The 25,891-nt window shown below is 38.9% G+C and overlaps 1 pseudogene; it reads left to right on the forward strand.

The window, feature by feature from the left end:
* LOC101609601 overlaps positions 1-22,453 on the forward strand; it is a 54,004-nt pseudogene extending 31,551 nt beyond the window's left edge.
* The last annotated feature ends 3,438 nt before the right edge of the window (positions 22,454-25,891 follow it).

The raw sequence follows: 25,891 nt of genomic DNA on the forward strand, positions 1-25,891 counted from the left end.
AGATCTTAATGTAGATTTAATCTGCATTTCCCTGATGACTAGGGATGTAGAACATTTTTTTAGATGCTTATACGCCACCCGTATTTCTTCTTTGAGAGCTCTATAATTAGCCCCATAGCCCATTTTTTTGTTTGTTTTTGTCTTTTGAGGTAGGGTCTCACTCTAGCTCAGGCTGACCTGGAATTCACTATGGGGGTCTCAGGTTGGCCTCTAACTAACGACGATCCTCCTACCTCTGCCTCCAAATGCTGGGATTAAAGGTGTGTGCCAACTTTTAATTGGCTTGTTTGATTTCTTATTATTTAACTTTTTGAGTGCTATGTATATCCTAGGTATTAATCCTCAACCAGATATATAGCTGGCAAAGATTTTTTCCCATTCTGGTGGTTGCCTCTTTGCTTTATTCACAGTGTCCTTTGCTGTACAAAATCTTTGTTATGTCATGAGGTCCCAGTGGATAATATGTGGTTTCATTGCCTGAGCAACTGGGGTGATATTCAGAAAGTCTTTGTCAAGACCAATATGTTGAAGGGTTTCCCTTACTTCTTCCTCTAGCAATTTCAGAGTTTCAGGTCTGATGTTCAGCTCTTTGGTCCATTTGGACTTAATTCTTGTGCATGGACAGAGGGAAGAATCTATTTTCATCCTTCTACAGATACATATCCAGTTTTCCCAGCACCATTTTCTGAAGAGACTGTCTTTTCTCCAATGAGTATTTTGGCATTTTTATAGAATATCAGGTAGCTATAGCTACCTGGACTTATATCAGGGTCCTCTATTCTGTTCCGTTGATCTACATGTCTGCTTTTTGTGCCAGTGTCATGCTGTTTTTGTTACTATGGCCCTGTAGTTTAGGTTAAAATCAGGTATGGTGATACCACCACCTTATTTTTGTTGCTCAGTATTATTTTAGATAATTGAGGGTTTTTTGTGATTCTGAATGAATTTTTGGATTGTTTTTTCTATTTCCATGAAGAATGCCTTTGGAATTTTCATGGAGATTGCATTAAATTTGTAGATTGCTTTTAGTAACATTGTCGTTTTCAAAATCTTGATTCTTCCAATCCAAGAACAAGGGATGTTTTTCCACTTCCTAGTGTCTTCTGCAATTTCTGGCTTGAGAGTTTTATAGTTTTCATTGTACAGATCCTTTACTTCCATAGTTAGGTTTATTCCAAGGCACTTTATTTTCTTTGATGCAGTTGTGAATGGGAGTGATTCTCTGATTTAATCCTCTGTGTGTTTGTTGTTAGCATATAGGAATGCTACTGATTTCTATGTATTTATCATGTATCCTGCTACATCGTTGTAGGTGTTTATCAGCTCTAACAGTTTGCTGGTAGAGTCTTTTGGGTACTTTATATATAGAATCATGTCATCTGGAACTAATGATAACTTGATTTCTTCCTTTCCAATTTCTATTCCTTTTATGTGTGTCTCTTGCCTTATTGCTATGGATAAGACTTCCAGTACTATATTAAATAAAAGTGGGGATAGTGGACACCCTTGTCTTGTACCTGATTTTATTGGAAAAGTTTCCAGTTTTTCCCCATTTAATAATATGTTGGCTGTAGGCTTGTCATAAATAGCCTTTGTTATATTGAGATATGTTCCTTCTATTCCCAGTCATTGCAGGACTATTATCATGAAGGGATGATGGATTTTGTTAAATGCTTTCTCTGCATCTAATGAGATGATCATGTGATGTGGCCTTCCTTATCTTTCTTAACTAACGTTGGACTGAAGTCCACCTTGTCAGATATTAGGATAGCAACCCCTGATTGCTTTCTAGGTCCATTTGCTTGAAACACTGTTTTCCAACCTTTCACCCTCAAGGTAGTGTCCATCCTTCGTATAAAGTTGGGTTTCTTGGAGGCAACAAATTGAAGGATCCTGCTTTTTCACCATATCTGCAAACCTATACCTTTTGGTTGGGACATTGAGGCTGTTGATATTAGGAGACAATATTGAATGATATGTATTCATTCTTTCCATATTTTGGTAGTTCTTCCTGTTTTATCTTTGCTCTCTTGTGTTAACTAGTGTTTGAGTATTGTTTGTTTTTTTCCTGGTTCCTTATATGTGTGCTTTTCTTTTTCTTCAGCATGGAAGATTCTTTCAAGTATTTTCTGTAGAGCTGGCTTTGTCTTCAAATACTCCTTTAGCTGTTTTTGTCATGCAATGTCCTTATTTCTCCATCTATTTGAATGGATAGCATTGCAAGATAAAGTAACCTTGGTTGACAGTTGTCATCTTTTTAATTTATTTTTTTTTATTTTTACTTATTTGAGAGCGACAGAGAGAGAGAGAAAAAGAGACAGATATAGAGAAAGAAAGGGCGAGCCAGGGCCTTTAGCCACTGGAAACTGAACTCCAGATGCATGTGCCCCCTTGTGCATCAGGCTAACATGGGTCCTGAAGAATTGAGCCTTGAACTGGGGTCCTCAGTCTTTAATGACAAGCGCTGAACCACTAAGCCATCTCTCCAGCCCGACAGTTGTTATCTTTCAGGACTTGAAATACATCACTCCACACACTTCTGGATTTTAAAGTTTGTGTTGAGTAATTTGCTTTAATCCTGATAGGCTTGCCTTTGTAGGTAACTTGACTTTTCTCTCTGACTGATTTAAATATTTTTTCTTTGGTTTGTGTGTTTGGTACTTTGATTATAATATGGCGAGGAGAGTTTTTTTTTTTCCAGGTTTTGTCTGGCTGGTGTTCTAAAGGATTCCTGTATCTTCATTGGCACCTCTTTCCCAAATTGGGGGGAGTTTTCTTCTATGATTTTGTTGAAGATGCCTACTATGCCTTTGGAGTGAAACTCTTCTCCTTCTACTATGCCCTAAATTCTTTTTTTTTTTTTTAATTTTTTATTTATTTATTTGAGAGCGACAGACACAGAGAGAAAGACAGATAGAGGGAGAGAGAGAGAGAATGGGCACACCAGGGCCTCCAGCCTGCAAACGAACTCCAGACGCGTGCGCCCCCTTGTGCATCTGGCTAACGTGGGACCTGGGGAACCGAGCCTCGAACCGAGGTCCTTAGGCTTCACAGGCAAGGGCTTAACTGCTAAGCCATCTCTCCAGCCCTATGCCCTAAATTCTTATGCTTGATCGTTTCATAGTGTCCTAATATCTTGAAATTCCCACTCATACTTTTCTATTAGTTCATCTTTCTCTTTGTTGGACTGTAGTAGATCTGCCACCTGGTCTTCTAGCTTAGATATTCTGGCCTCCCCTTCATCCATTCTACTGGTGAGATTTTCTATAGTGGTTTTTAATTTCATTAACTGTGTTCTTTATTGCTAGTAATTTTAAGTGTTTTTCTTTATTATTTATATTTCCTTATTTATGTCTATTATTGACCTCTTTATTTCATTAATTTTCATCAGGTGTCTTATTTGCTTCCTTTGACTTCTCCTTTGAGTTCTTTGAACATATTTATAATCATTCTTTTGAAATCTTTCTCAGGCATTTCCTCTAACTTGTTCTCACTAGAGGTCATTTCTGATGCATTAATACTTTTGGTGGATTTATATTGTCTTGATTTTTGGTGTTTTGTGTTATAATGTATATATTTTTGTATCCTGGGTTATTTAATGATTGGATTTTCTAATTAGCTGGGTGTTACTAGATGTATCAATCAATCTGGTGTTATATATCTTCAGGGTAGGAGTTTAAGGCACTAGGTGTGGCTCTGAAGCCTCTCAGAGTGTCTACAAGAGTGGTTCTAGGTGTTGGGTTTGCCTTCTAAGAGAGTATTCAACTAGGCTGGGTGGAACCAAATACAGATAGTTTCTAAAATTTAACTAAACAATATACACTTTCAATGATAAACAGCACAGAGTATTTATCCAACAGCAGGTATTATGACAACCAGATCCTCTCTCTGTCTCTTAGGTTGTGTGATGCCTCACCCACTCCCTTAATCCTGACAACAAGGAGGCTAAGATTCTAGTCTGTAGAGGGTTCCAAGTCAACTTGTGACCAGATGATACCCTTCCTAGTGTATTATAGAAGAGGAAACAAAATCAATATAAATCAAGAAGCAACAAATAACAAGCCCAAAATACAGCTTATTCACTAATGGCAAATCTGACCATCCATCAGATTTAGCATCTAATTTATCCTGATATGGAAGGTGCATAATTTAATTGGGTTGTTTGAGGTTTTTATTGTTAAGTCTTTTGAGTTCATTGTAGATTCTAGATATTAGGCCTCTGTCAGTGGGCAACATTTTCTCTCATTCTGTGGGTAATCTATTGGCTTTTATTATTGTTTGTTTGCCTGTGAAAAGGCTTTTTTGCTTCATAAGATCCCACTGGTTGAGAAAGTTTTAATTTCATGGGCTAGTGGGGTTTTGTTGAGGAAGTCTTCCCCACTCCTATATTGTGGTGACTTCTTACTACTTTTTTGTTTTCTAGGAGAAGTGTTTCAGGTCTTATAATGAAGTCTTTAATCCATTTGGACTTGATTTTTTTGAGGCAAGCCTAACAGATTGGCTTTCATTTTATGTGAGACAATGAATGTGTTCAACAGGTCCTCCAGGAAATGCAATCGAATGCCCCCTTCTGCACATATGTGTTCTTGTATCACTCTGCATCTGGCTTATGTGGGATCTGGAGAGTCAAGCATGATTCTTTAAGCTTTGAAGTCAAGTACTTTAACTGCTAAGCTCTATCCAGCCTGAAACTTTATTGTTTCTGTCAGGTAAGATTAATGGGTCTAGTTTCATATTTCTACATATTGTTATGCAATTTGTCCTGCACCATTTGATGAAGATGCTGCCTTTTCTTAAGTCTACATTTTTGGCAACTTTGTCAAAGTTCAAGTAACTGTAGTTACTTGACCTAAAGTCTGGGTCTTTAATTGTGTTCCTTTGGTCTATATTTCTGTTTTTATGCCAGTACCATGCTGTTTTTGTTACTATGGCTTTGTAATATAGCTTTAGGTCAGGTTTCATGATACTACAGAGGTGTTTTTTTTTTTTTTGTTGTTCTTTTTTTGTTTGTTTGTTTTGTTTTGCCAAAGATATATTTGGATATCTGAGGGCTGCTGCCATTCCATATAAATTTTGAGATCATTTTTTTTCTACCTCTTTGAAGAATAATACTGGAATTTTCACTGGTAATATGTATATTGCTTTTGATAGAATTTCCATTTTCACAACATTAATTCTACCTATCTAGGAGCATGGGAGGTCTTTCCATCTTCTCAAGTCCTTCTTAATTTTGTTCTTGAGTATTCATTTTTAGACTCCCACACTATTTCTTATGTTTTGTGTTCCAGCTCTGAGTTTTTATCTTCCACATGATTAATTATGTTCCTGAGGGTTTCTAGAGAAGTTTTCACTAGATTTGGTTTGTATTTTCTGTTGCCTTTTCCTGTATAATATCCTTCCCTTTGTCAAATTCAAATTTCAGGTCATGTTTTGATTTTCTTAATGCTTCTGGGGTTTTGTTCTTCCATATACTGTTGTTTTCATTATTCTTAGCTAGCTGGTTAATAAAATTCTCTATTTTTTTTTTTTTTTGTCTCACCTTCAGTTCACTTAACACTCTTTTGAGGTCTCCCTGTTTTTGCTTTGTTTTGTTTTGTTTTCCCTATCAGGTCAAGCATTGTGAAGTCAGCTGCATGGATTTTGCTTATGCATTTTTTCCCCCTTGTTGAGTTTCTTGCATTTCTACCATTTGCTTGGTCAGGGTCATATATATTGTGTCTTCATTTTGGGATTCTATTCCTGTTGTCTCCTATATGTTTTCATTGGAGTTTTTTCACTGTGGGACTAGGCCACCTTGTTGCAGGTCCATGTATTTGATGTTTCATGTTGCTTCTTTTGTGTTGTGGTCTGACCATCATAGTGTGAAAATTTTATTTAATTAAGATAGAAGCAAGAATTTTCCCTTGTAATATCTTCAATGAGTGTCCTATTTTATGTTTGAATTGAATAGGTTAATAATGACTTCATATTTTATGATATGCATGTTGTGAAGGGGATAATTACAACAGCTGCTCCAAGCTGGTGCTTAATACCAAATGTAGAATTGGAGGTCTGAGATCCCTTTGACCTGGTCTTGACTGTGTCTTGCCTATGGCATTGGGACTGTATCATTTGCCTTTGCTTTCCTACTGAACTAAGATGGTCAGGTTATGAAGGACTCACTGGTTCTTCCTGGCAGATGATTGCTTGATTTTCCTGTCTTCCTGTTCTGGGGGTGATTTGATGTCCCAACTAGTTACTGAGAGTGGGGCAGAGTTTGGAGAGATGGTGGGTATTGCTGGGTTCCACATCGCAGGGTGGATCAAGGAGTTGGTTGGTGTGGGAGAGACAGATGACTGGCTGAGAGGTGCATACCAGGCCAGCTGTAGGCAGTACAGTGTGTTGAGTGTCTGAGGTGGGGAAGCAGAGGCAGCCTTCAGGCAAGTTCACCAAGGATGCAAGAAACGGGAGCATGGCAGGAGATGGATGCATGTGTAGGCAGTGGGCTCAGTTGATGCATCCTACCGGAGCCAGGATTGGGTCAAATTCAGGGGCCAGGTCCTCCAGGAGACTGGGAAGGCATGTGGAACACCAGTAGACAGTATGTACAGGTACTCATGGGCACAATGGGAGGAGGCCTCCAAGAGACAGGTGCTCATGCACCAATGAACAATGCAGTATGCAAGTGGCCCTGACTAACACAGTGTTTTGGGGGATCCTTATGGAATGCAACTGTCAGACACTTTACATACAGGTGCACTAACAGATGTGGACGGTGAAGGTTTGAGAGACAGGGAAGGCACATGGGCCATGACAGACGCTGTGTGTGTCACTGCCACATGCATAAGGGGGACTCCAGGAGACAGAGAAGGCATGCATGTCACCAACAGATACAGTGGTGGGGGCCTATGGGAGACAGGGGAGGTACACAGGTTGCAGTTAGCAGAACCTGTTAGCTCAGCAGAGAATCTTCTCTGGGAGTCAGGGTCATGGGAGCTGGGTGAAGGGGTTGGAGGTACCCAGGGGTATAGTAGGGTACCTGAGAGCATGGAAATTGGCATATTCCTAACTGTGCTTCTCTGTGCCTGCCCACAGGAGGTCTGCTAAGTCTACTCACACTGGAGCCCCACAGATCTTTCTGGGAGCTGAAGCATGGTTAGGAGAATGCCATCTTCAACAGAAGCCATTTGATTTCTGCTTTAAAAAAATAATTTTAATTAATTAATTTATTTATTTGAGAGTGGCAAACAGACACACAGAGAGAGGCAGATAAAGATAGATAGAGAATGGGTACCCCAGAGCCTCCAGCCACTGAAAATGAACACCAGGTGCATGCACCCCCTTGAGCATCTGGCTAATGTGGGTCCTGGGGGTCAAGCCTCGAACCAAGGTTCTTAGGCTTCACAGGCAAGCACTTAACCACTAAGCCATCTCTCCAGCCCTGATTTCTGATTTTCAATAACTTTGCATTTGCTAATTAGCACTCTAAAAAGAAATTAACACAGAGTTCAAAGATATAGGTTACTCCCCAAACTATGATACTCACAAACAATGGATAAGCAAAAATAATGATATTATTACAGATGAATGAATTGATCATCAAAAGCAATTAATTCAGGAGAATTGAGACGGGATGGAGGCCATGATATAGGAATACAGTGTGAATCCAGAATGAAGCTTAGTGTCTATATTTACATTAAGGCAGTATTCAATCCATCATGACGTTGGTAATTTTATAATTACTGACAATCCACACATTGGGAAGTAGGTACAGACATTCTGCCCAAATGATGACTGTTTTGAAGCAGACTAGTATTCCAGGTTTCCTCCCTTTGTTTGACAAAGGATGGCATATCGCCTAAGGTCTTGCCTGAGCTCTGGGAGACATGGGCTAGTTCTGAACTTTTCACTTCACACCTGTCCTCTGATGCAATCCACTTATATCATATGCTCTTCACACAAGTGACTTATTGTCCCATACCTGGATAAAACACACACAAATGAGATCCTCTCCAGGAATGCCACAGGTATGGGAGAAGTCACTGCACTGAGGCAGAAGAAGACATTCACAACATGTTTTCAAGTCTGTGTTTGTAACTGGAATGGGGACCTCAGACACAGATCCCCAGGGCAAAACACACTGGGAGGAAAGTCACTGGGGAAGGTGAACAGCTCCTCCATTCAGATACAGTAACAAAAAGGACACCAGTGAACGCAGGCACATATGACATATATTCATCCATTTCTGCTGAAGCTTATGTATTGGCAGAAATGGAGATGTTCTCTCTGGTTTTGTCCTGTTGCTCCATAACTTGCCTGCATGGTTTGGTAGTTTGACTGGAATTGAGTGCTTTTGGAGAACTATACAGAGAAGAATCACTGAAGAAGACGTGAAAAATCACTGATTTTATATGATTTTTGTGCATGGTATGCCTCCATTAAGAGATGACTTAAAGGATTACTTTTTGGAAGAGTAAGTGCCTTTGTAATATTTTCATTTTCTGCTGATTATCATCATGTGTGATATATGAGGTGTTTGGGTCTGCTGACAATATTGCAGGTCTTTTGTCTTATTCTCACCAACCACACCATACTATGTAACAATTTATTTAGTCTTTTAATGAATATTATTTTGCCATTTCATTAGATCGGGTAGATTTTAACTTTTTTCCACACTCTCTGCACACCTCCAGTAAATCTTCATCAGCATTAGTTCCTAAAGACTCACAAAGTGTCACTTATCTCTGTGCACACTTGACAGGGAAAATCTTCACATTCATGTTTAGTGACTTTTTAGAATGTTATAGAAACATCATTTAATTACATTTATGCTCTCTGGTTTACATATCTAACATTGTGTAAAGGAACAAGAGATCTGTGGGCTGAGATTTTATGTTCTGCAATGTATTTTTGCCACCCTGTAATGTATGCATAGCCACAAATTTGGATATTAGGATTTAAATGGATTTCCTATATATTTACCTAATTAATGAAATCAGGCAGCTTTTAGAGAATTATGGTAAAATTTTGTCTTCTTCTTATAACATGGGATTTCACTAAAACCACTGGCAGCTTACATCTTGGTCAAACTCTAGAGTGAAAGGTGTTATAAGCAGTATTACTGATATTTTAGAGCACAGATGAGTGATTCAAAAGGGATCATCGTTGCAGCATTGGTGGTATAGTGGTGAGAATAACTGCCTTCCAAAAAGGATTTTCTTTGATGTTACTTTATACATATTTATCTCCCATTTTGTACAGGCTTTTGTCTACATCTTTATATTTTCTGAGATTTATATGCTATATACTTTTATGTTTCTCTTTCATTAATTTTGTAAACTACCTTTGCAAATTGTGACCAAATGTGTGATACTGAACCAACTGCTGCAAATTGTTTCTTCATATTGGGTGTAGGATCTGGCTGCTCAATCATGGGCATTCTAGCCTCCATCCCCCAGGTGGTGCAAGGAAATTTTTGTTTGATGATGCTTCGTGTAGTTTTCTAATAAACCTTTGATTAGCTAGATGAGATCTAATATAGAAAAATTCTGTTCTTTTGCTGTACAATACTTTTCCTATTTCAAGAAAGATTGTGTTTAACACTAAATGTACTGAGGGCATCTGCAAAGTGGAAGAAAAGCAGCAGGTTTGAGGGCTTTAGGTCAGATGATAATTATTAATAGGTAACCGAGGAGGAAGAGAGATTCTTATGTGACTTAACTAACATAAAAATTTGTAGAGAAATTCCTTAGTGGACATGCAAAAATTAGAAACATTGGAATATTGAGAGATGAGATATCTGTATTAACTGAATTGTCACTAAGTTTTATAGTATTATTTAACAGGGACAGATAAACAGAAAGTATAATCATGGATACTAGTGGAAAAAGAAATCTTGGAAGAGTCTAGCATTTGAAGAAACTGCTACACTTAATGGTGAGTAAAGCAGAGTGATCTCAGTTTACTCAGCAGCCCCTAGGACACTGGACGCTGGGTGGAGACACTCCTTGTGCCCATGAGCCGGGAGAGGAGGCGAGCTGCTCGCTGCTCTCAGCTCAGAGAACAATGTGCCTTGGTGATTAGCCTTTTCCAGATGTGTGTTCTGAAAATGTTGTATATTTCAACATAATTGCAATTATACTAGCTTTTCACGTGTAGGTGACATATCCACTAGGCCCTGGACTTTAGGGTCAGTTAGCCTGTCCCAATTGTCCAAAGTACAGAAATAAGAAGACCACTTGGACAAGGAAAACATTCCCATGCATTGATTGCAGCCATTTGGAAAGTTCTTGGCAGGTGCATTTTCAGGCACAGATGTTTATTGCCTTTTGTTGGTTACATAGCAGCTCCAAGTGACTGAAAAGTGAACAAATCCTGCAGCCTCTTCTCTTCATATTTTCCCTGCACATCTCATTCTCAAGATCTCCAGAAATATGTAACTCTGTGTGGTGAATATATTGTTCTTCTTTAATTTTGGGGGGGAGGTCTCCAAATATAGGTCATAAAGTCATCTCCATTGGTGACAGGAGAGGAGATCACACAGGTCCATATGTGGATCTTGCTGTTTATGTCCTCAGACCAAGTGGAATGGAGTGTACCTGCTGTGCACATAGCTTCTCAGCGACACACATCTACTGACCCTTATGGAAGAGATGAAACTCCTTTACTTACATATATGTATCTATAACATTTTAATTTTCATTGATTCAATGTATTGCTGGAAAACCAGTACATACTATTTGGGCATATAATAATATTTTGAAATAAATTTATTTTATGTAATTATGACATAAGTATAATTTATTTTTATACATTTTGTGGTATATTAACTGCATCCTGAGTGCTGGGATTATAGGGCTGTACCACTCTGTCAGGGTTTACATTTATATATTCATGCAAGTGTTCATTCTCTATCTATATGTGTATTTGGTTTTGGTGAGCTCTTCCCCTCCACTTTCTCTGATCAATATCCCTTCTGGCTACTTTTTTTTCACCTCCCACAGAGTGTTCAATTGTTTATGTTAATACCACTTAAGGCCTGGTACCTTCCCTGTTGCTTGTCTTTTAGATACTTAATTTTTTTCTTTAGTTTTAGAGAAATTGCTGAAAAAATATCCTCCCAAGAACTTAATACACAATGCCAAATGGATGCTCAAATTTATAAGCAGCTTTATATTCTTTAATGAAAGATTTTCTCCTACAAATATGTACATACTGATTTTTTGAATTAATATTACCTAATATTCTAATTGAGTATGATGACTTATAATTTATATTATATTTAGGATGAAAATAACATGTCAACAAAGCTTCTGGACTACAGATGAGCTTTTCTTCCTCTTAGGTTGTCCTTAAGGAAGAGCTTCCTAGTAGAATAAATATCTGTTCTTGGGGACTAGAAATTTTTTTCCACAAATTCAATCCATACTGCAGTGTATATCACAGCCCATTTCTCCGATTTCTATAGACGTCACCAGGAAATATGTGTATAATTTTCTTTTGATTTAATATTTGACTACCTTGAACTAACAATAACTTGATTCAATGTGCATTTTCTGAAAAAAGAAAGGACTTTAAAATTAGGTCTGTACATTATTCCTTTTCATTCTCCTATATCTTCAGATTTCATCATCAGTTGGTACAGTAATGTGGATGTGCAGGGCTACGCTGTGCTCACTTTTACTCCTTCAGCCATGTGCCCAGGAAGGCCTAGCTGCATGTTATATTCACTTTATATTTTGCTTTTCATTGTTCCCATTGGTTTTCATACATATTTCATTAAATCCTATCAGTAAAATATTGCTCCATTAATGATATTGATAGAGAATTATATCCCAAGCTGGAAAATGTTAGTATGTTCTCTTTCTGTATCCTCACCAGAGTTTTTTATATGTGTGTATGTGAGGGGCTTGACCTTTCACTGGGTGATATAGACCTTGGTATATGCTTGTTTTGCATTTTCTTGATGGTTAAGAATGGTGTGGCTACAAGTAGGAAGGTCCTGTTGTTGATGCTCATATCCACAGGGTGGATCAAAGGAGTGCACAATGTGCCCCATCTTCTCCCTGGTCCAATGCTGCTCCTTCTGCTGCTGGTGTGGCTGTGTGTGCATGCTGTCATGTTCCTCTTGTGAATTCCAAGCTGAAGAGACTCTTGGCTATAAACAAACAAACAAACAAAACACCAGGAAAGTAGTTAAGACCATGGGGGAAAAAATATTAGCTTCAAGTTTGCAGGTCAGGGTGGTTTGGTGTACAGTTTAAGATTAAAAGGCTTATACCCCTTAGGATACTATTTAAAGCACATTGTGAATGACAGGGTTTGTCAGACAGGCTGATCAGATTCAAATTTGATGGGCAGCTAATCAAGAAATATACCTCCTAGGTTGCCTGCATGGACAGTCTGCAGTGAGTAGGCCAGACCCCTGTTTTCTGGCTCTTCCCACCTCCCTAGTCTGAGTTGGCCATGAGGACAGTGTGTGGGCAGGCACTTGAGTAGGGCAGATATTAGTTTCTAGGCTCCTCTCACCTCATCTGTCTGGATTGCCTGCTTGGACAACGTGGAGGCTGCAGGCTCAGAGGTCAGGATTGAGTAAGCCAGACACATATTTCTGAGCTCCGTCTACCTCTTTGGTCTGTGTTCCATATACCAGTTTGTGTGATGGAGGGCACAGCATGGAGTAAGTCGGCCAGATCCTTGTTCCCTTGCTCTTCCCAGCCACCTGGCCCTAGTGGGTTCCATTGTGCCTTGGTTGGGGAAGTATGGTCCCTGTGTGACCTGTGGAATCAGGACATTTGCTCTGGAACCCTGACTGGCCACTGTGTACCAACATCCCTGATCATCTGAGTCAGAAGTTACTTGGTCCAAAGGACAAAAACTTTCTCCTCCACAATAAAATAAAGATTCTTGAACTGGAGAGATGGCTTAGTGGTTAAGGCACTTGCCTATGATGGCTAAGGACCCAGGTTCAATTCTCCAGGTCCCACTTAAATCAGATGCACATGGTGGCGTGTGTGTCTGGAGTTTGTTTGCAGTGGCTAGAGGCCCTAGCATACCAATTCTCTCTCTCTCTCTTTTATTCTCTCATTCTCTCTCTGTCTCATATAAATAAATATAAATTTAGAAATACTTAAAAATGATTCTTCCTAAAGTAGGTAAATAATAATGAAAATAAAAGGCAGTGAAAGGCAGAAAACTGAAAGATCTTCATCAAGGATGCCTAGGCCTACAATGGGAGCCTCCAATGAAACAATAGAGAAACCGACATCAATTCATTCCCAACAATAAAAACAAAACAACCAATGAGACCCTGATCAAAAAGTTGGATGAACTAGAAGCCAGCCATTAAAGAACCAACAATTGTATCAATGAAATTGAACAGAATCATCTGCTAAAGCATTCAGCTTTTGACAGCAGCCTTTATTGAAGAAAACATTATAAGCCCTCCCCACAAGAGATATGAATAAATTGAAGGAAAGTCAAGAAATGGTTGATCACAACAACTGGTTGATTAAGCTTAATGGAGACTTAATCAAATTCAAGAATCAAGTCCAGAAAGCATCAAGAAAATCATAACTCTAACTGAAATTGTACCTCAAAAAAGAGATAGACATGATGCAAAATAACATAACAGAAAACAAAAGTCTTATAGAAATTATATAAACCTCTCTAGAATCCTTCACCAACAGTGTTACTCATGTGGAAGACAGAATTTCAAATCTTGAAGACAATATAGAAGAAATTGATTGGGAGATCAAAAAATTTGCTAAGTTAAAAACTTAAGTGAACAGAATGTGAGGAAAATGCAGGAAAACCTAAAACAAACAACCATCTAGATTATGTGTATATAAGAAGGAGAAGAAATCTAGACCATAGGCATAGAGATGATATTCATCAAAATTATTGAAGAAAAATTTCCAAACCTCTCAAACAGAGGCCCATCCAGATACAAGAAACCTACATAACACCAGACAGGACCAAAGAAGAAACTCTCCAAGACACAACATAGTTAAAACTCTTAACAATAAAAACAAAGAGTGAGTGTTAAAAGCAGCAAGAGAGAAACAATTCACAACATACAATGACATTCATTCACAACATAAGTACATCAGATTTCTCAAAGGAAAACAGGATAGCCAGAGGGAATAAAATGGAATGCTTCAAAGTCTGAAAAATTAAGGCTTCCAACCCAAGATACTCTACCCAGCAAAAGTATCCCTCATAATAGATGGTGAAAGAAAAGTATTCCATGACAAATGTAAGCCCTATGATTATACAAATATGAAGCCAAACCTACAGAGAATACTTGGGAGAATAATCCACACAGAACAGTCAAATAACAAATCTCAAGAGACAAAAAGAAGAAGATCAAAACCAGGATCAAAATAGTACAAAACACAAGAAAGCACAAAACCCCATAAACACTTCATCATTGCAGAGATTAATTCAACCCTCACAGTCATAACCTTAAATATTAACGTTCTTGACTCACCCATCACAAGACACAGGTTATCAGGAAGGATCAAATAATTGGACCCTTCTATCTGCTGTCTTCAAGAAACCCACCTCACTAGTAAAGATAGACATCTCTTCAGGGTGAAAGATGGAGAATTATACTCCAAGCAAATGGAAATAATTAAAAAAAAAAAAAGTGGAAGTTGCTAAATTAATATCTGATAAAATAGAGTTCATACCAAAAGTAATCACAAAGGACAAAGGAGGCCACTTTTTACTCATCAAGGAATGATCCAAACTGAGCATACCATAATCAAAAATATATACATGCCAAACACAGGTGAACCACAGTTTATAAAATAAAATCTACTCAATAATCAAACAGAAATAAACCACAACACCATCATAGTTGGAGACTTCAATACTCCACTATCATCAATAGACAGATCATCAAGGCAGAAGTCAACAGGGAAATAACAGAGCTCAACAGTACCATGGGGCAACTAGACCTAATGGATGTAAACAGAAATTTCCACCCCAATTATACAGAATACACATTCTTCTTAGAAGCCCATAGGACTGTCTCCAAAATTGACTATATATTAGGTCATAAAGTATGCCCTCATAAAGTCTGGAAAATTGAAGTAACTTCCTACATCATGTCAGATCACAATACTTTTAAGCTAGAAACTAATAGCAAGGGACACATCAAGAACTCCACCAGCTCCTGGAGACTAAACAACACACTTTTAAAAAATGAATGGATTGTGGAAGAAATCCAAAAAAAAATTGTAAAGTTCCAAGTATTCAAAGATAATGAAAACACAACCTACCAAAATTTATGTGACACAATGAAAGCTGTCATAAAGGGAAAATTCATAGACCTGGAAAAACAAGAGGAATCCAACCCAAAGATCTCCAGAGGGGAGGAAATAAACACGGTTAGAGCAAAAATTAATGAACTGGAAACTATGAAAGCAATTAATATATGAATGAAATGAAGAGCCATTTCTTTGAAAAAATAAACATTGACAAATCTCTGGACAAATTAATATAGAAAAAAAAGGAATTCTCAAGTTAACAAAATAAGAAGTAAAAAACAAGAGCTCACAACAGACATCAATGAAATTGGAAGAATCACTGGGGCATACTTCCAAAACCTGTAGTCTAGAAAATTAAATAATCTGCAAGAAATGAATGAATTCCTAGACACATACCACCTATCAAAACTAAACTGAGAGCATATTAATCTCCTGAACCTATCACTTCCATGGAGGTTGAAAAGGTACTCAAAAATCTCCCAAAAAGAAAAGTCCCAAACTGGATGGCTTCTCAGCTGAATTCTATCAAACCTTCATTGAAGAACTGATATAATTTTTTCTCAAACTGTTATGCATAATTAGAGTCCAGGGAGTCCTCCCCAAATCCTTTTATGAAGCTAGCATCACCATAAGATCAAAAGCAGACAGAGATGCAATAAGGAAAGAAAACTATAGGCCTATGTTACAAAAGAACTTATATGAAAAGATCGTGAACAAAATCCTTGCAAACCAAATTTAACAACACATCAAATTTATTATCCACCAGAACCAAGTAGGTTTCATCCAAGGGATACGGGGCTGGATTGACATAATAAAATAAGTCTATGGGCTGGAGAGATGGCTTAGCAGTTAAGTGCTTGCCTGTGAAGCCTAAAGACCCCGGTTCAAGGCTCGATTCCCCAGGACCACATTAGCCAGATGCACAAGAGGGTGCATGCATCTGGAATTTGTCTGCAGTGGCTGAAAGCCCTGGAATGCCCATTCTCTCTCTCTCTCTCTCTCTCTCTCTCTCTCTCTCTCTCTCTCTCTCTCTCTCTCTGCCTTTCTCTGTCTCTTGCTCTCAAATAAATAAAAATAAACAAAAAAATTAAAAAAATAAGTCTTCATAATTCAGTGCATGAATAAACTGAACCATAAGAACCACATAATCATCTCAGTTGATGCAGAGAAGGTTTTTCACTAAATATAATACTACTTCATGTTCAAAACACTGGAAAAAAATAGGCCTGGAGGGTTTATATCTCAACACAAAAAAGGCTATATATAAAGATCCTAAAGGCCAAATAATACTTAATGGGGAAAAACTCAAGGAATTCCCAGAAATACTGGGAGTAAGACTGGGTGCCCACTCTCACCCCTGCTCTTCAACATAGCACTATAACGATTAGCCCTGGCAACAAGACAAGAAAAAGAAATGAAATGGATTCAAGTTGGAAAGGAAGAAGTCAAGTTAGTTCTATTTGCAGATGACATGATGCTGTATATAAATGAACCAAGTCTCCATCTCAAAACTTCTGAAGGTGATAAATTACTTCAGCAAAGTGATAGGATACAAAATCAACACACAAAACTCAATAGGCTTTCTATATGCAAAGGACAAAAATACAGAGAAAGAAATCAGTGATACTGTCCCATTATCAACAGCAACAAAGAATTAGTACCTTGGAAAAATACTAACCAAGGATGTAAAACCTATATAATGAAAACATTAAATCACTCAAGAATGAAATAGAGGAGGATTTGAGAAGTTGTAAAGACTTTCCATGGTCCTGGATAGGTAATATTGTGAAAATGGCAATTCTTCCAAAAGGAATATACAGATTTAATGCCATACCAATAAAATACCAGCATCATTCCTCACAGGGATTGAAAAAATGGTGTCACAATTCATATGGAATGGCAGATGGCCTTAAATATCCAGACATATCCTCAGGAAACAAAAGCATCTCTGGCAGTATCACCATACCTGATGTAAAGCTATATTACAAAAGCATAAGGACAAAAACAACTTGGTACTGTAATAAAAACGAAATATAGAACTATGTAATAGTATTAAAGACCCAGACCTTAGGTCAAGTAGCTACAGATGCCTTGTCTTTGACAAAGGTGCCAATAATATAGACTGGAGAAAAGACAGCATCTTCACCAAATGGTGTTGGACAAATTGGATGACCACATGTATAAAAATGAAATTAGACCCACTCATTTCACCATACACAAATATCAAGTCAAAATGGATTAAAGACCTCATTATAAGACCTGAAATTCTTCAATTACTGAAGTAAAAATTAGGAGGCACTATCCATGATACAGGACTGGGAAAAGACTACCTGAACAAACCCCAGTAGCCTAGGAAATTAAACAAGTACTCAAAAAATGAGATCTCATGAAGCTAAAAAGCTTTTGTACCTACAAACATACCATAAACAGAGCCAATAGATTACACAATGAATGGGAGAAAAATCTTTGCCAGCTATACCACTGACAGAAGCCTAATATCTAGAATCTACAAAGAACTCAAAAGTACTAAACAACAACAACAACAAAAATATCAAACAACTCACTCTAAAAAGTGGGGTAAAAAACTAAATAATGAAATCTTAGAGGAAGGACAACAAACATCTAATACACCCTTGAGAAAATGTTCAACATACCTAACCAATAGGTAAATGCAAATGAAAAAAAAAAAACCAGTATGGATAGCAAACATTAAAAAATCAAATGAAAACAAATGTTGGTGAAGATGGGGAGAAATAGGAACACTCATTCATTGTTGGTGGGAATGTAAGCTGGTACAGCCACTATGGTAATCAATATGGAGGCTCCTGAAAAGGATGATTATCGAGTAACCAACAGACCCATTTACTCCCATACTGGGCATTTACCATAAAATTTACACATCTCAGTTCAGAGATATTTGCTCAACCATGTTTATAGCTGCTCAATTCATAATAGCTAAAAAATGGAATCCACCCTGGTACCCGTCATTGGATGAATGGATAGCCAAGATGTGGTGTATCTACATATTGAAATTCTACTCAGCAGTAAGGAAACAGTGACACATTGAAATATGTAGAAATAGGGTCTAACTTGCAACAGATCATTCTAAGTCACAGAAATGCAACTGCCACATGGTCTCACTCATACTCACTCATATGCAGTTCCTAACCTGGATCAGCGGGAGTTGCTGGCATACCTGAATAGCATCTCCAGGCTTAGACAATAGGGAGGATAGTGGGCTGGAGAGATGGCTTAGCGGTTAAGCGCTTGCCTGTGAAGCCTAAGGACCCTGGTTCGAGGCTCGGTTCCCCAGGTCCCACGTTAGCCAGATGCACAACGGGGCGCATGCATCTGGAGTTCATTTGCAGAGGCTGGAAGCCCTGGCACGCCCATTCCCTCTCTCTCCCTCCATCTGTCTTTCTCTCTGTGTCTGTCGCTCTCAAATAAATAAAAATAATTTAAAAAAAAGAAATAGGGAGGATAGTGCTTGGGGGAAGGGAAAGGATGGTGGGTGACACAAAACTGAACCTTAATTGAAGTGGTACCATTAAATCCTATATACTGGACATCAGACTAAAAGGTGGAACCCTCAAAAGTACCTTAGGGGGAACACTTGAATCGAAGTGCCCTGGAGAGGGTGAGACCAAATCTAACCTCAGATTTCTCCTGTTTCAATTTTTTTTTCTTTGTCTTTCTCTTCCCTTGGCACTAGACAAAAATTCCCTGTACCAGGATATGATCTATATTCACAATAAGTTGTTGATCAGGGAGACCTACTATTTCTCTCCAAAACAAACAAGATAAACTTTTGTCAGAGCACTTGATTACCAATCACAGGCTAATGGTAAGACACTACTGTTGAAGACAACATAAGTTGTTGGCACAGAACAAGAAGAGACCTGGTTGGAATGCAGAGGAGAGCCATTCCCAGACAATTAGCCCATCTAGTGCTGGAAGGCACTATATGAGCGACCAGGGGAAAGTGGCCAACATCTGTCTAAGCAACTCAAAGTCTAAGCAACTCAGAAGCAAACAACCTGACCTCATGCTCACACAACTGCAATAGTGGCACACAGCCATGGTGGGTAACCGGCTGCTTTAGGATCAGCTAACATCCACTCAGTGGAAAGGAAACAATATCTGAAACTGGGAAACAAGTCACAATCATATCCAGATAATGATTGTTTAGCTCCCATTATCCTTAGACTATAAGAGAGTTTACAACCTTTTAATTCCCTTAAATGAATTATGGTTGTCCCATTTAACTAAGTGCTAATCTCATTCTCCATTGGACAATCTGCTTCTCTTTTTCAGAGGGGAGCTGTACCTGAGGAGATAAATGGATCCAGTGCACTCCATCTGGGCTGCAGGTGAAACTACAGAGGAACTGGGGAAATGAGCAAGAGTGCTGCTTTCTTTGTTAAGCTGATATCAGCACAAAAATGTTAGAGAAAGACACTGAGGACATTCAACACCTACCAAACCAGAGATCCAGAGGCTCCTAAGAGCCCATAACTGATGTAGACTTAAAATGCTTCCAGCATGGTTCAGGGAATTTTGCAGAGGAGGGGCAGAAAGATTGTGTTGCAGTCCGGTTCGCATTGCTGGTAGAAATCACCCAACCAAGAGCAGCTTCTGGAAAAAGGATATTTATTTTGGTTTACAGGCTCGAGAGGAAGCTCCACGATGGCAGGGGAAAACAATGGTATGAGCAGAGGGTGGACATCACCCCCTGGCCAACGTAAGGTGGACCATAGCAACAGGAGAGTATGCCAAACACTGGCATGGGGAAACTGGCTATAAAGCCCATAAGCCCGCCCCCAACAATACACTCCCTCCAGGAGGCATTATTTCCCAAATATCCATCAGCTGGGAACCTAGCATTCAGAACACCTAAGTTTATGGGGGACACCTGATTCAAACCACCACAGATTGTCAGAGCCACAACTTGGGACATTTTGCACAGAGACATTGCCTCTCCAACCCCATAGTGGATGACTCACAATCCCCATGGGTTGTCCTGAATCCCCAATGGGGAATGCCTGTTCAAAAATAAGGCAACAAGGAGGGAAAGGATGGTACCAACATGTGTTGTTTATATACTAAGTAAGTCCATAGCTAATAAAAAAAAAAAGATGAAAAGAGAGAAGAAACAAAAGAGAGAGAGAGAGACCTGTATAGTTGGAAATAGAAGATGAAAATACAATTGATGTGCTATTATTCCAGCAACAGGCCAGAATTTTCTACTAAAAAGCAAACCTAATACTCTTTCCCAAAATTTTGCTATATACCAAGAATATGTCCTCAGTTAGACACCCTCAGTTTGCTTCTGGCACATCTTGACTACTACAGTGTAGTTTTCCCTAATCTTTCACTATCATCTTTCTCATTCCTTTATTTCCCATAAAGTAGCTGGTGTAGATGCACAAAAAAAATTGTGAAAAATTGTGTTTTTAAAACAACAAAAAAGCTAAATGAAAATGTTTTGGTTGACATCACACAAGATGATGTGAGGAAAAGTACTGGCTCTGTGAAGATAACACTTTTCTCTGTTACCTTCATTCTCATTCAGCTCTTATCTTTAGATTCCCCTAAGTTATTTTGATCTCACTTTTAACAATAAAATAAAACCTCAGGGACATGTAAATCCTTACATATTTTGTTTTATTGGAAAGTTATTATTTTCATCTATCAATGTAAAATGATGAACAATTTTGAAGCTTTAAAATTTTTTTTGTTCACTTTTATTTATTTATTTGAGAGTGACAGAGAGAGAATGGGCATGCCAGGTCTTCCAGCCACTGCAAACGAACTCCAGATGCATGCGCCCCCTTGTGCATCTGGCTAATGTGGGTCCTGGGGAATCAAACCTCGAACCGGGGTTCTTAGGCTTCACAGGCAAGCGCCTAACTGCGAAGCCATCTCTCCAGCCCTTGAAGCTTTTTTTAAACATAACTGAGAGATGTAGGGCTATCTGTCTTTAAGTAGGGATAAATATTCTTTAAAAAAAATCCTCGATACTTTCCCCTCTAAGTCAAATATCCTGTTATTTAAATAAACTTCTAGATTATTGTGCCATTCTGAATGTTTCCACACACAATTTAAATTCAAATATTTCATAGTATATAAGATCTACAAAAAGAATACTGATTTCTGGATGCTGTCCTCTACATATATATGGGAATGTTTAATCCTGAGTCATATTATCAGGATAATCCACTTAAATTGCTGTCATATCTACTAGAATGGAAGTTTTATAACATATGGCACATATTCATGTTAGATATCTGTGACAAGGAGAGAAAAATGAAATAGTAACGATGAGTATTTGCTCTCTACATCAGATTTGAAGCACTATGTGAAGTGTCCAGAAGATCAACACAAAGCAAATCTACTGCCTGCAGAAATCTGTGACTGTTCTGACTTATGAAGACCCCTTGGGGATGACTGTGGCTTGCCTGGCCCTGGGCTTCTCTGCACCCACAGCTCTTGTTCTTGGGGTCTTTGTGAAGCAACAACACCCTCCCATCATGAAGGCCAATAGCTGCACCCTCAGCTACACCCTGCTCATCTCCCTCAAATGCCGTTTCCTCTGCTCCTTGCTCTTCACCAGATGTCCCAATACTGCTACCTGTGTCCTTCAGCACACCAAATATGGAGTTATCTTCACTGTGTCTGTCATTACCATCTTGACCAAAACAATTACTGTGGTCCTCACCTTCAAGGTCACCAATTCATGAAGAAGGATGAGGGGGCTGCTGGTATCAGAGGCACCTAACTTCATCATTCCCACCTGCACCCTGATCCAACTTATCCTCTGTGCAGTGTGGCTGGGGACCTCTGCTCCCTTTATCAACACAGATGCACACTCTGAACATGGACACATCATCATCATCTGCAACAAGGGCTCAGTCACTGCCTTCCACTGCATCCTGGGATACCTGGGATCTCTGGCCATAGTGAGCTTCACTGTGGCTTTCTTGGCCAGGAACCTGCCTGACACCTTCAATGAAGCCAAGTTCCTGACCTTCAGCATTCTGGTGTTCTGCAGTGTGTGGGTCATCTTCCTCCCTGTCTACCAAAGCAGCCAAGGGAAATTCATGGTGGCTGTGAAAGTCTTTTCAATCTTGGCCTCCAGTGCTGGGCTGTTAAGCTTCATCTTTATCTCCAAGTGCTACATTATTACATTATTTTATTAAGATAAGATATAAATTTTCTTTGAAACTTAGGGATACATCCAGTTTTTTAACAAGTAGATTTAAAAAAAATTAAACTAATATTACTATGTAGATTGAAGACAACATACCTTTATTTTCTCATCCTGATTTTAGGGAAGCATAACAGATTAGTACATTTTTATGAAAGAGAGGTAGAGAATTTACATGCCAGGGCGTCCAGGCACTATAATCAAACTCCAGATGTGAGTTCCACCTTGGCAGCATGTGCAACCTTGCAAATTTATGTCACCTTGTGTGTCAGGCTTACATGGGATCTGAAGAGTTAAACAGCAGTCCTTAGGCTTTACAAACAAGCACCTTAATGGCTTAGCCATCTCTTCAGCCCTTATGTATTTCTTTATAACATGCCTTTTATTTCTATGCACAGTGAGATTTCCTTGTTCCCAATGATTGTTGTCTATCATATGAATGGATTAATGTGAGTTCTTAGTAAAGTTAAATCTACTTTCAGTCAAACAAAGTTTGACACAGAGCTATAAAGAAGAACATTACACATAGGATCATGAAGTAGTCAAAGTGACTAGAGGTTGGTTCAGGTTTTCAGTGTGCCCTAAGGATATTAGAGATAATGTAACTATCAAGGAAACAGGGAATGAGAAGTTCTGAGGGTTCAGATTTTTCAGAACTTGTTTCCTGGTATTTTATATAACTAGAAAGAAAATTGGAAAAACTAGAGATAGAAAGATATTGCTAAGATGATCTCCTTGTTACATTTTTTCCTTTGGTAGGCTGAACTTCATCAGTAATTTGTACAGGTATAAAACATTAATAAATGTGTCTCATGCATCTACATAAATATTTACTAATATGGGAATTACTAACAAGATTGCATGTATCACTATAAATATTGTAAATGGTTACCAATATCAGTTGTTTTGGTGTGATAACCCTTGTCTTTCAACAGGGTTTGGAAGGAGGTCCACTTCTCAGTATATGTTTAAGTGTTTCAAGAGGTGAGCCCTGAATGGGTTTTAGCAACCTGTACTTCCCTGGAGAGTGTAAGATGAAGACTGACCTTAATCTCCTTCTGTTTATGTCTCTCTCTCTTCTCTCTCTCTCTCTCTCTCTCTCTCTCTCTCTCTCTCTCTCTCTCTCTCTGTTTCACTCTCCCACATCTCTATACCTTTTATGTTACTTATCCTTTTCTTCTTTCACTCCTTGGACACTGACCTGTCACTCCCAGTACTAGCATGTGGCTATCATCCATAATGAGTTCTTGATCAGAGAGACCTACAAGGTTTCCCAAAAGAAGACAGATTTCTGTCAGAGTACTTGATGTCCCACCAAAGTTTAATGGCAAGTCCCTAAGGCTGAAGACACCATATGCTGTTGGCACATAACATGGAGTGATATGGCTGGAAACTGGAAGAGAGTCAGTCTCCAGATTGTTAGTATGTCTAGTGCCAGAAGGTGCTACATATGCACCTGGGGGAACATGATGAATATGTGTCCAGGTAACTCATGGTCTAGGCTACTCAGCATCAAACAACCTGAAATGATGCTCACACAAGTGTAATAGTGGTGCACAGCCATGGTGGGTAACCAACTGCTCTTGATTTGGTGAACTGATCTGCTCAGTGGAACAGAACCCATAGTTGGAGCTGGGAAACAAGTCAGAATCATATCCAAAAATAAGCCCACTCTCCATTATCAAGCTCCCACCAATCATGGGCTACAAGAGGGCCTACACATAGTACATTCCATCTAAAAAACAAAAACAAGGGTTATCCAATTTATCTGGTGCTAACTACTTTCTGTTGGAGAATTTGCTTCTCTTTTTCAGATAGACACAAATCCTAAGGAGATAATGAACCTACCATACCTCAAAAGGGCCCCAGCTGAAACTAAGAATAATTGGGGGAAATAAGAAAGAATACTGTTTGCTTGGTGAACCTGGTACCAGCACAACAGTGAAGGAGATAGACACACAGAACAATCAGCTCCTACCAAAACAGATATCCAGAGACACAGAGCTCCCAAGACTTCTTCACTGAAGCAGACCTAAAATGAACCCAGCATGGCTCAGGGAAATTTGTGGAAGAGGGAGCAGAAAGAATGTCAGCCACATGTTGGGTCATGATACACAGAGACTTTGCCTCCTACCCATAACTGAAGGCTAACCCTACAATGGACAACCCATATTCCTCAACACAGAGAATTATCAGCATTCTCACTGCCTCTAAACTAGGTTTAGGTCACTGACCCCAAAGTAATTACCAGTCTCTGACATTGTAGGTGTACGTTGTATAAAGACATTTCAATCAATAATGGACTGAAGCCTCAGGTCTAGATTGGTGGTAGAGGACTTGCCTAGAATGGTCAGGGTCTGAAGTTCAATTTGCAATACTGTCATTTAACAAACTAAGTAATGAATGATCTATGAATGGGTTCTCATAGTTTAAACAATTTAGGGATGACATGGCTTTCTTTGTTCATGTACACATGTTCTATGATGTGCACATAGTGATGAATTTATCTAGTTGCACGTCTCCAGAGTGCATTTTCCTGGCCAGACTTCACTGGACGTGGGGGAGCCTGGCTAGAGTCAAACTGAGATTGTTCACTGCTCTTGACTGATGTGTCTGGATGGTAGGACATTGTGACTCACATTTGCTCCTGGACGTGGATTACTGGCACCCAGGGTACCTTTTCTGAGCTTTGCAGTGCAAAAGCACCTTCTTTCTCAAGGTTGCTGAAGCCCACACTGAGCACAGAATAGACCGTGTGGTCTATGTGACTTTTTATAGGGAACAATCTACATGCTTATTAATAAAATAGTGATGATTAAGCCAAAAAACCTTCACTTATTGTGAGGATAAGATTCTGTCACCAAATCAGACAAAATGCTCTCCCTGACATTGATAATCTGGGTGGTGGTTATGGGGGTAGAGAACCCAGTTTGTGAAAATGATATATAAAGGTATTTATTGGATGTTTTGAAACTGAAAGAGATCCTATATAATTTATTAGCATTCTCCTTGACATATTAGAACTTTGATCAGATTTTATAGTTTGAAATTGTGATATGGAACATCACAGGGAAAGAGTATTTCAATTCCATGAAGTTCAAAGTGTTCTCATATGCCAGTGCCTTGTAAATGGTTTTCAAATAATTTAAAAAAGGTATAATCCTTTAAAGTGTAGGCTGCACACAATTCAAAATGACAATTTTTACTCTTCATGCTTGCTTCAAAGTCCCTAAGGAGGGCTGGAGAGATGGCTTAGCGGTTAAGCGCTTGCCTGTGAAGCCTAAGGACCCTGGTTCGAGGCTTGGTTCCCCAGTTCCCAGTTGGCCAGATGCACAAAGGGGCACAGGCGTTTGGAGATCGTTTGCAGAGGCTGGAGGCCCAGGTGTGCCCATTCTCTCTGTCTCCCTCTATCTGTCTTTCTCTCTGTGTC

This window comes from Jaculus jaculus, chromosome 15, assembly GCF_020740685.1.
Source record: "Jaculus jaculus isolate mJacJac1 chromosome 15, mJacJac1.mat.Y.cur, whole genome shotgun sequence".
NCBI lineage: Eukaryota > Metazoa > Chordata > Mammalia > Rodentia > Dipodidae > Jaculus > Jaculus jaculus.